The sequence below is a fragment of the Podarcis vaucheri genome (assembly GCF_965113315.1).
Source record: "Podarcis vaucheri genome assembly, chromosome: 14".
Lineage (NCBI taxonomy): Eukaryota > Metazoa > Chordata > Lepidosauria > Squamata > Lacertidae > Podarcis > Podarcis vaucheri.
Genome location: NC_138752.1, coordinates 38,448,344 through 38,457,600, shown reverse-complemented (window position 1 = coordinate 38,457,600; position 9,257 = coordinate 38,448,344). Strand labels below are relative to the sequence as shown.

The window sequence follows — 9,257 nt, the reverse complement described above, 5'->3', positions numbered from 1 at the left end:
ATTAGACTGAAATCCTATGATTGGCCCAACGCCACCCAGTGAACTACATGGCTGAGTGGGCATTTGAACCCTGGCCTCCCAGCTCCTGGTCTAACACTCTAATCACTACACCATGAATATCATCATCATCATCATCATCATCATCATCATCATCATCATGCCATTTATTTGTTGCTCCCTATACAACTTTTTCTCTCAAACCAACTTACAGATCCATAAAAGACACAGAAGCTTACAAACATTTAAACACACATACAAATGGATAAAGAAAATACAATAAAACATGGTGTGTGTGTGTGTGTGTGTGCATGTCTAAAACTGCTCACCCAACCATCCTATAAGTACAAATCATACCCCACCATAATCAAAGATGAACAACACAAACAGACTGGAAATAATCCCAAATCAACAATGAGGACAAGAGCACTATAATAACTGATAAGCAGTAGGTCCTTATTTTTATATCTTATAAAATTAAAATGTTATTAACATTGAATGCAATCAAAAAAATTAAAGATATTAGTTATCTATATTTCTGTTTTGCAATGATTTCTGCCGCCTTCCTTGCCAACTGGTCCTCCTTACTACAAAAGTTTTGGCTACAGGCCTCTTGGCATATGCCTTCACTAAGACAATTTACTGGTTTGAAGATGGCCTCCAAACACTTCAGTAAGTACGGTAAACTGAGTAGGTGGCTGGTTATGCATTGCAAAGGGGGGACAGAGGATACATTTGCAAGTTCTAATTAATATGTACAGATGCAAATTGAGGAATAATTACTATAATATTTAATATGGCAGGAAGATGGCATAGTGGGGGGGGGTGTGAAGCCGTATCTGACCTCCTAGAATAGAAGTCTTTGCTTATTACTGAGAGAGGAAGGGGAGAGGTAGCAATGAGGTCACTGCGGTACAAATGCACCAGTGCAGCCACCCTCTTTGCTGTCTCTCCCATGTCTCCCCCTTTGAACCCTGCAGCAGCTCACTTGCCAGGAGGTCATAGAATCGTAGAGCTGGAAGGGACTTTGAGGACCATCTAGTCCAACCGCCGGCAGTGCAGGAATCTCAGCTAAAGCATCAATGATAGATGTTCATTCAACCTCAGCTTAAAAACCTCCAAGGAAGGAGAGTCCACCTTCTGGGGGAGTCCGTTCCACTGTCAAACAGCTCTTACTGTCACAAAGTTCTTCCTGATGTTTAGTAAAAAACAACAACTCCTTTCTTGTAACTTGAAGCCTTTGGTTCAGGTCCTCCCCTCTGGAGCAGGAGAAAACAAGCTTGGCCCATCTTCCATGTGACAGTCCTTTATATATTTGAGATGGCTACCATATTGCCTCTCAGTCTCTTCTTATCCATGCTAAACATAGCCAACTCCCTCAACCATTCCTCATAAGGCTTGGTTTCCAAACCCTTGGTCATCTTGGTCACCCTCCTCTGCACAAGCTCCAGCTTGTCAATATTCTTCTTAAATTGTGGTGTCCGGAACTGGACACTAGACTTCTGTTGATGCAGCCTAGAATATCATTAGCTTTTTTTTGTTGCTGCATCACACTGTTGACTCATGTTAAGACTGTGGTCTACTCAGACACCTACAACCTTTTCACATGTACTACTAGCAAGTCAGGTGTCCGCCATCTTATATTTGTGCAGCTGATTCTTCCTGCCTAAGTGTAGAACCTCACATTTGTCCCCGTTGAAATTCATTTTGTTAGTATTGTCCCAGTTCTCCAACCTGTTAAGGTCATCTTGAATCCTGATTCTGTGGTGTTAGCTAACTCCTCCCAGTTGGATGTTATCTGCAAATCTGATAAGCATCCCCTTAATTCCTTCATCCAAGTTGTTTATACAGATGTTGAATAACAATGAGCCTTGTAGTACTCCACTTGTCAGGTAAGTGTCTCTGTTCTACCACGTCACCCCCTATTAGTGACCTGTGCTAATTCTTGATAACCAACTTCAAGGTCCTTGTTCTCCCTTCTTAGGGTTCTTTATCCTTAAACTGGACAAGGCCTTTAAACAGAAGACTCATTCTGCCCATGCAAAAAGGAAATGGACTGAAAATAGACCGATCCTCTCATTTCTACACAAGGAGGCTACTGCTTCCAACCCTCTCTATGGGCTTCCCAGAGTTAGCCAGTCTTGGAACCAGGACGATGGCGTAGAGCAGAGGTGGGGAACCTTTGGGCCTCCAGGTGTTGCTGAACTACAGCTCCAATCAACCTCAGCTTGCATTTCCGATGGCCAGGGATAGCGGGAGTTGTACTTCAGTGACCTATGGAGGGCAATATTTCCTTACTGCTAGATTAGATCTTTGGCTCTTCTTTCATTCTTCTTATGACTATCTTCCTCAAGATGTGATCTGCGGCACCCACATGCAGCTTAGCGGACTGTGCTGTGACATTGAACAGAAAAGTCTTACTACAGTGGAGGTCCATGCCATTGTCTCAGGAAGAAATATTTGGCTGGGTTTGGCTCTGTTCTTTGGAAGAGTTTTCATTTTTACTAATGAGATGAAATTGGCAACTGGGTTGTCTCTGAAAGCTGTGGCATTCAGGCATTCAAAATCATTAGCCATTTGGAGGGGGAAATTAGGTCATGGAATAAGAGTGGACAAGAAGGGCAGACACAATAATGAAGTGAATCCAATAAGCAAAGTGCTTCCATTTGTCTTGGACCCCACAATGCTTTATTACCATTAACTTTCCTCCCTACGTGCTGTGCATCTGGTAGGCCGATGCCATTTATTTTGCACTGCGTGGGTTCTTGAAAGGGGTGGGGGAACAGGCTAGTGTTTATTTTGACAACAGAAAGCTCTGCTTCTTGGAGTTTCTGGATAATGTGATTTGTCCAAGATGAAGGAATAAATGGTTTATTTTAATCCCTTGTATACATGGGCTGTTGTATAAATACAGAATGTGCTCTTACAAAGGCATTGTGGTTTATTACACTATTAGAGGGGCCAGGTTTGCCAGCCCCAGTCAGGGGGTCTTCAAGGGAAGATGGAAAATTTCACACGTTGAGAGGCGACTCACTGAATCCACCTTGTGGGACGATGTCAGGCTTGTCCCAAGCACCCGCCAATCCATGGTTTGTATCTTTCTCCAACTGCAGGAGAATCCAGGGTTATACTTGATTGTACTTGAGATGCTGCTGAACTACAACACCCATTTCCCCTCACTATTTGCCCATGTAGGCTCAGGCTGGTGTGAGTTAGGAGTCCAGAAACATTTTGAGGGCCACATTTTTAGGCCAGGGGTGGCTAAGCTTTCAACCTCCAAATGCTGCTGAACTACGTCTCCCATAATCCTTGGCTATTGGCCATGCTGGCTCTGGCTGATGGGAAATACAGGTCCAGTAAAATTTGGTTAGGCCCCTTTGCCTCCATTAGGCTGTCAGTGACACTTCAGTTTGGTGATGTGCAGAATCATAAGAGATCAGTCTCAAATCCAGATTTCTGTTGCTCCAGAGCACAAGAAGGGGAAGAGGGGTAATGAAACCAGGGCCTGGAGCTGCAGGCCAGCTCTACCAATTAGAAGGGAAGGAGAAGCCCTGTTTTAATTGGACTGAAATTCACCGCACACAGAAATGCATTCTGTCACAGGGAACCAGCCCTGTAGGCTCTTGCTCCCACCTGTGTTGCCTCATCCACACCTTGTGAAATGTGGAACACTCTGTCAGCATCTCTTCTGTGTCCTCCAAAGCTCAACTGTCATATGTTCGCACAGATGCAGCTTCTTGTAAGCCTTGGTGCTCTTGAGGAAGTATGTAAGAGCAGGGAGAGGTCAACAGCGTGCAAGTTGAGGGACAGGGAAACATAGCTGAGCCATGAGGTAGCGTCAACTGGGACAAGTTGAGGTCCTATAGCCTTGGTCCCTTTAACCTCATTCTCTCCATCACCACAGCACTGGGAAAACACTCACAGAAGGAAGCCAGCAGATTTTGCCAGATGGCTGACCGCGCTGACCCCAACCATTCCCCCACCTTTAACTCTTCCTTAAGAAAACAAGGAGTGGGCCAGCCAATCAGTTTATGGCTTCCTCTTGTTCAACCATGTTCTTTGGCTGTAAACTCCGTCTTGCTTGGCCAGCATCCTCTATTTTGGCTGGACTGAGGGTAGAGTATTGCTTTTATAGGTGCCTATAAAACAGCCAGTAGAATTTGGATTATTCATGGAGATGGTGCAAAAAGAAAAATTATGAAAACAGGAAGAAGAAGAAGAAGAAGAAGAAGAAGAAGAAGAAGAAGAAAATACCAAACTCTTTCCTTGACCCTGCAGCTGTGGAGGTAAAGAAAATACAGTATGTGTGGAAACCTCAACAGGTGGCTGGTCCATGTAGAGCAACAGCCATAACCACCCTCAGTTTTGCCCATAATTAGTAAACAGAGAAACAGGAGAATATTCAGTAGTGCTGTCCTTCAGTTTCTCAAAAGTTTTCTTCCCCCTACGAAAGAGGCCTCTGTTTTCTGCCTAAATGGCAGGGTACTTCAGAATTTCTTTCAAATTTTAGTAGGTTTGGGGTAGGAAATGGGCGACTCTCTCAATTTCTGTTTCTCTCAGTTCCTAATTTTTCTAGTCTTTAGTTCCATTCTCCACATTTCCACATCAGTTTGCATTTGTTTAAAAAAGCCCTAATGAAAATCCATCCACATGTTAGTGCAATTTTTTTCCGTTGCACACATTTTTATATGCAACTTTGTCCAACAAATGCATTTTTTGCAAAGCAGTTTCCCCTAATGCCACACTTTCCCTTAATGTCATGTTATTTCCACAAATATATACATCTTAATGCATATTTACCCTAGCATTTGTGTTTTTGTACACATTGCTTGGCTGGAGAATATTGTACACATTGCTGAATTCAGAGGAACTCAAATATTGAAGGATGGCTATGTTTCAGTTTGCATATTGTTTCAGAAAGTGTGAATTAGGTTTGCCTTTAAATGCAAACTGAAATACATGTTAAAAGCCTTGGATGTTTAATTATCCAAGTTACCAGTTAGTTGGAAGAAGGAAATTCAGGCAAGTCAAGTGAGGCTGTTAACACCACAGACCAGAATGTGGTTGGTTCACTGGTGCCTTCAGAGCAGGACTTTGGTATAACCACGCAAGGCCACAGTCAGCAGAATGACTCTTAAGACTATAAAGTCTTACTGAGTTTCCCTGGGGCCTAGTAATCAGATCAGTCTACTATGTAGCTCCAATGACTACCCCATGTTAGGGTATGTTCTCTCTCCCTCTCTCAACTGGTTATTTTTTATTGAACAGGTATACATCTTTGAGAAAAGGAGAAAAACCAAGGGGAAGGGAAAATACACAGAATGGACATGGTAAGTATATAGAAAACGTGGCATGACTATTTTACAGTATTTTTGATATTGATGATCCATGGGATATTCTCTAATTAAACATTGGATATTTGATACAATTCTTAGCCCCCCTCAACACACCTTCTCTCGCTTACACATGTACACACCTTGTAGGAACAAATGTGTTATAAGGTACGCTTACTAGGCTCTTATAAACTGATCACCTGGAAAACCTATTAACTTTTTTTTTTTTTGCATTTCAGATTGAAACATGAAGGAGTTTTTATTTCAGTCATTAAAAAACATTTTTATTTATTTAATTCTCATAAACAAAGCAGGAGTTCTTTGCAAATGTACAATTACAAACCAGCACTCAACCTCATCTGTAAGCTAATAACATTATCTCGCACCATGTTATTGGAAAGCACTGTTTGTTTTTCTCCATCTGCTCTTGTGCGGATGGCTCATTCAAATGATGAGATGGTTACTCCCACAGTAACTTCTCCCATAATTACTGTACTCTTGAAGTGTGTGACCCCTGGATCTTGTGATAGAAGGATATATGTTTCCATGCAGAGAGAGGTGGCTTGCAAATGGTTGCATTAACAACCTTGGAAGGCATTCTCAAGAACACATTGTCCTAGATCAGGGGTCTGCAACCTTTAAGACAAAAAGAGCCACTTGGACCCGTTTCCAAAGGAAAAAAACTGGGAGCCGCAAAACCGGGAAGGTGACGTCGGGACGGTGCGTGACTAACGCACGCACCGCCCCCATGCGATGTCACAGCCAGTACAACGCCTGCCACAGTGGGGAGTGTCGGGGCGCACAATGCGCCTCCTCCCCTCGCTAGTATCCGCCCTGGAGCCGCGGCAAAGGTGTAAAAGAGCCACATGCGGCTCCGGAGCCGCGGGTTGCAGACCCCTGTCCTAGATGCTCTCAAATGCGGATTCTGTCCACATGAACTGCTGGAGTAAACGCACCACTATAAATGTCCTAATGCTGCTGCTCAAAATGTATTGTCTTTTCTGGAATGGATATTCAAGCACAAAAGATGTGTCTACCCTATAAGTTCTGAAGGATGCATTCATGTTTCAAGTATGGCTTTTCTGTATAATAGTGACTGTTTTAGTTGCAGTATAACCAGCAAAGAGTCTTGTAGCATCAGCTTTATTGTAGAACAAACTTTTCAGGGACTTCTATCCCACTTCATTGGATGCATGAAGTGTTACCTGTGTACATCAACTACACTTTTGAAAAAGCTTTAGGAGCAAAAAAGCTGGTACGATACAATCCATTAGAACATCATGCACAAGCATGGCGGCTGGTGCCCATTGGGACTGGTGGGACAGAATGCAGGCAGCCCAACACTAGGTGGAGCCAGAGCCAATGATAGGTGGGGCCAACTAATTCTAGATTTGCTCCCATCCTCTTTCCTGCTGAGTTCTTCCAAGGGCAACCATGTGATTAAGGAGGAGGAGGAAGCTGACAGGTACCACCGCCACCTGCTGGACTGGTTGTAAGAAGGCAGGAAGGTGGGGGCAGGCTAGGGGCAGATTGGGATTGGTGTAGCAGCACCTCATGTTCCCTGATGGATCACCCTCCACTGTGTGCAAGTCGAACAATATCATATACAGTGGTACCTCGGGTTAAGTACTTAATTCGTTCCGGAGGTCTGTTCTTAACCTGAAACTGTTCTTAACCTGAAGCACTACTTTAGCTAATGGGGCCTCCTGCTGCTGCTGCGCCGCCGGAGCACGGTTTCTGTTCTTAGCCTGAAGCAAAGTTCTTAACCTGAAGCACTATTTCTAGGTTAGCGGAGTGTGTAACCTGAAGCGTATGTAACCTGAAGCGTATGTAACCCGAGGTACCACTGTATACTGAATGCAAACATTCTGGGTGTGACATCTGGTATGCTGGAACAATAGGGCTTTGTAGATGATTTAGTACCCACAAAGAAATAATCCTTGACAAAGAAGCTCCAACAATCTATTTCAAAATATTTCAATTTTGATGGCTGCCACTTCATTGACTTGGAAAAATGTCCCTCTGAACAACCAACAAATCTGGAGGTATTTGAAGAGAGGGGAAAATTCTGGGCAGGGATAGAGGAATTAGTCTACTATACTCAATCCATGCCATTTTCACGTGTGCCATTTTCACAAGGACTTTTGATCCTGTTATTTGCATTAATCTGCAACATTAAAAAAAAACTTACAAAAGTTTGTGTTTAAAATTGTAAATATTTTTGAATGTATTTGCTCTCAAAATACACATTTCAAAATGTTAAATTTACCTCAAAATCTACATTTTAAAATGCTTGTGGGATGGGAGCGGGATTTGAGCCAAGGATTGTGTGACAATATTTGGGGAAATGTAAAATCTGATGAGTACCTACATTCAAATCTGCACGTTTGATTGGGTGACTCCTTAGTAATCGGATTCCAAAGGCATCCATACTTCTGGATCTATAGACTTAACACACTAAGGCTGTAATCCTATATACAATCTTCCAGGGAGTAAGATCCCTTGAACCCAAGGGGACTTCCTTCTGAGTAGACAGGTTCAGGATTGCACTTTAACTTAATTTGAAAGCTGACATTTAATTATTTCCTTAAAACAAAAAACAAAAAACCCTCTCATATAAGCTACCCTTCTTAATAAGACTTTCCCCATCCTGACTGTGTTCTTAAGACTGTCAACCTTAGCATCCACTGCTCATTTGAAAACCTAGCTGGATTACTAAGGAAGACTTAAACCAAAGCTTTGAAATAAATAGCTTTACTATTTCATCTCTACTGGGCTACCCACTTCTTTGCCTTTAACAGTATGCTTCTTAGATCTACAGCCTATATGCAGCGCTGGATTTAGGGTGGTGTGGGTGGTTGCCGAGCTAAGGGGATGTAAATAAGAAAGATTTAGGGGCCATACCAAATTTTGTCCTAGCTCAGGGCACCATATTACCAAAGTCCACCCCTGCTGTATGCCACAGTCAATCTATTACTCTTTGTTCCATTTCTCATTGGCATGGTAAGAATACTCTTGTTGGATTCAACCACAATTTTAATCTTGTCTAGAGGTGGCTCTCCAGATATTTTGGACTACAACTCCCACCATTCCAGACCAGTGGCTAAGCTAGCTGGGGCTGATGGGAGTTTGAGTCCAGCATCATCCTAGACCTACTCCAACATTCTATTTACAACAGAGAGAAAGCCAATGTGTCTTGACATAAAGGAAATCCTCCTCCCCTAGTTGTTCGTTCTGCTGAGTATTGAGTATTCATAGGTATATTGCTTCTGTAAATTTAAAGTGAAGAAGGGTAAGCTATCCTTCTTGCTTTCATGCATTGCAAAGAGGAAATTGTGCCTGAAACACACATTATCATAAGCAAGTGAACATCAACAACATCTCATGAGAAGTAGCATTTATGGTTCTTCAAATAGGGATGCTTTAGGCATCATAAAAAAATTATCCAATCTGGCATGGGGGTGAGTGGCAGCAGTGGTTTTTTTGCTGCGTAGGGTGGGCTTTCAATCTCAGGAGATTATTTCACAGTTGTGAAAGGATATCCTTCCAAGCAGGGGAAGCTGGCTGGCTGAGCTACAAGTATGAGCAAGATGAAAATATGAAGGAGGATGTCACTGCAATTATTCCCAATAACCAGGGGACTTGGCAACAGGTGTGAGAGGGCTATGAACAATAACCACCTTGGTGGAGACCACATAACTGATCTGGTGTGGTGTCTGCCCATTAAACTTACCAGGGGGCAGACAAGCTACAGCCATCTTAATTTCTTTAGAATGCCTCTGGACTGTATGTTGAGGCCCAGAGGCATTCTGGGAAAATTAAGGTGGTGGTATCTGCAGCTGCTTGACTTGATGCTTCTTCAAAAATGTGTATGAAAGCATTTTTTTAAAAAATCCCGCAAAAAAAGGGAGGTGTTGGCATTTGGGC

At 42.8% G+C, this 9,257-nt stretch overlaps 1 long non-coding RNA gene across 1 annotated transcript; it reads left to right on the top strand.

The window, feature by feature from the left end:
• The first annotated feature begins 2,274 nt into the window (after positions 1-2,274).
• On the top strand, positions 2,275-5,953 carry LOC309518776. The gene is made up of 3 exons (XR_014213607.1): positions 2,275-3,086; positions 4,133-4,283; positions 5,266-5,953. It is a non-coding gene; the product is annotated as an uncharacterized lncRNA (long non-coding RNA).
• The last annotated feature ends 3,304 nt before the right edge of the window (positions 5,954-9,257 follow it).